Source organism: Amblyomma mixtum, chromosome 10 (assembly GCF_055824585.1).
Source record: "Amblyomma mixtum isolate Tamu chromosome 10, ASM5582458v1, whole genome shotgun sequence".
In the NCBI taxonomy this organism is placed as follows: domain Eukaryota; kingdom Metazoa; phylum Arthropoda; class Arachnida; order Ixodida; family Ixodidae; genus Amblyomma; species Amblyomma mixtum.
The window spans coordinates 96,263,624-96,266,123 of NC_143021.1; the positions used below are offsets into that span (position 1 = coordinate 96,263,624).

Genomic DNA, 2,500 nt, shown 5'->3' on the forward strand with positions numbered 1-2,500 from the left:
GCTCAACCAGTTGGGAGCTCATCAATAGTCCACAGTCCTCAACCCGAAGGGAGGCTTACTGTTGGGACAGTATTAGGTCACTCAAGACAGAGTGTGTTGTCATTCGGGCCCGTAAGTGGACCCCTCAACCCGTAGGGAGCCGTTGTCGTAAGGCCACCGGTGGACCGCTCAACCCGTAGGGAGCTATTATGTCTAAGGCCCACATGTGGGCTGCTCAACCGCGAGGGAGCCAAAATGTTGATGGAACCATTCCCTCATATGATTCAGGGCTCATATTGGAATGGTAGAGTTCACACGGAGCATTGGCTTTATTCCCCCCTCCGTCCGGAGACGAAATCGTAGGTTAGTGATTTTTGTTTGTTTATACTAAGAGGATTTTTTCATTTACAAGTGCAGTCATTTCTTCCATTATCTTTAATGCCTTTTTATTTTTGATTAATTCTGTTTTATTACTTGCACTGTTATTGGATAGAACATGATTTAATTTAGTCCTTAATTGCTTCGTTGTTTCGCAATCTGTGATGAAATGATCAAATGATTCTGGATCTCTTCCGCACGGACATTTCTGATTTCCAATATTAAATCTGTTTAAGTAAAATGAAAATCGTCCGTGTCCACTAATTGCCTGTGTCAATAAGTGATTCGTAGGAAAATGGTTTGGAATACTTTTAACAGATTTGATCCATTGATATGTATATGTCTCTTTTCCAAATTTTTGCCAATATATTTCCCATTTTTGTTGTGCTTCTTTATATAATTCCGTTTTAACGAATCTTTTTGTAATTGGTACCACTACCTCTATTCCCTGTGTTCTCGCCTTATTAGCTAGATGATCTGCTATCTCATTACCTATGATACCCCTATGTGCTCTCACATAGGTGAATGTAATCTTATGGTGACTGTGATCATTAACTAGGGTCCTAATTTCCTCAATGAATATGTTGGTATTATAAGGATTATTCAGTCCTTGTAGTGTTGACAGACTGTCAGTAAGGATCTGATAATGGCGACTCATGCCCTGGATACTTATTACGTACCGTACTGCTTCTTTAATAGCAGTAACCTCTGCTATGAAATTATTGGCATGTTTTGGCAGTTTGAATTGTTGGGAATATACTACTTCTCCTTTATTGTCGTATACCACGAAGGCCGCCCCCACTGTTAGTTCTGTCTCGGAGCCGTCAGTGAAAATTTGATAGTCTGAGCGTTCAATTTGTTTGCCAAATGGTATTTTTTGTCTTTTTGCTGGATGGACTATCCACTTATCCAGTCTTTGCGCAATTTCTTCTCCCTTAAAAATGTTGTTCTCCCAATCAAAATCTTTTTTATTATTAATAATGTCATATAGTTGATTTTCCTTCTCTATCATTAAATGAATTGGTAACACATTGCACAGTATGTTTAATGCTACATTTGGTGTTGTCCTATAGGCTTTACAAATTTTCAATAGTGGTAATCTCTGAATACTCTTTAATTTCCTAATCATATGAGAATGTTGTGTATACCACACTGGGGATGCATAGACAATTATTCTTTCAATCGCTCTTTTGTATATCTGGCGTAGTTGTTGTGGGGCCATTCCCCAATTTTTCCCCGTAAATTTTGATAAACGTAATGTTAATGAGGTGACTTTCTCTTGCACTCGTTTTAGGTGCGGTAAAAATGACAAGCTTTCATCAAAAACAACTCCCAGGATTCTCATTTCCTTAACTCTTTGAATACTAACATTATTTAATTTAACTTGAGGTGGTCTTTTCTGGTAGTTCCTTTTACCTATTAATAAGTATTGACACTTATTGTAATTAAATTCAAGGCGGTTGTCTTGCGCCCATTTTGCGGTTTGTTTAAGGGCCTCTTCACAATTTCGTTCCATTTCCAAACGCGACTTCCCACTTACTGTTATAGTAATGTCGTCTGCAAACGCTTGTATTTCAACGTTCGTTGTTTTATCTTGAGCTAATAGTTCTGCTATGATTAGATTCCAAAGTAATGGACTTAATGGGGAGCCCTGTGGGGATCCCTTTTTAAGGTCATATTGCAAGTTAATACTCTGAGTTTCATACTTTATTGTTCTGTTCCTTAATGTATCTAGAATTAGCTCCTTAATATTATCAGGAAATTTAAGTTTTTCAAGTATAGGTTTTATGTTATCTTCATTGATTTGGTTAAATGCATTTTTTATATCCAATGATATAATTAGAGTTTTCTTAAAGCTTTCTGTCTCTCTTTTAATAATTTCTTTAATGTGTGTTAATGCCATTGTTGCCGAGGTTTTATGTTTAAACCCATACTGTCTTAGTGGTAGAAGGTTGTTGCTAGTTAAAAAGTAATATGCTCTATTATTCAGTAATTTCTCTAGTACTTTTCCGAATATGGAATTTATAGCTATAGGTCTAAACGAGCCAGTACCGATGCTTAAGTTCTCTCTGTTTTTTGGAATTAATATTATTTTTGATATTTTCCAACTCTCCGGAATGATTCCTAATCTAAGTGCCGAGTT

At 36.7% G+C, this 2,500-nt stretch overlaps 1 pseudogene; it reads right to left on the reverse strand.

The window, feature by feature from the left end:
• The window catches only part of LOC149326478 (large subunit ribosomal RNA), a 9,277-nt pseudogene that overhangs the window by 2,273 nt on the left and 4,504 nt on the right, over window positions 1-2,500 (reverse strand).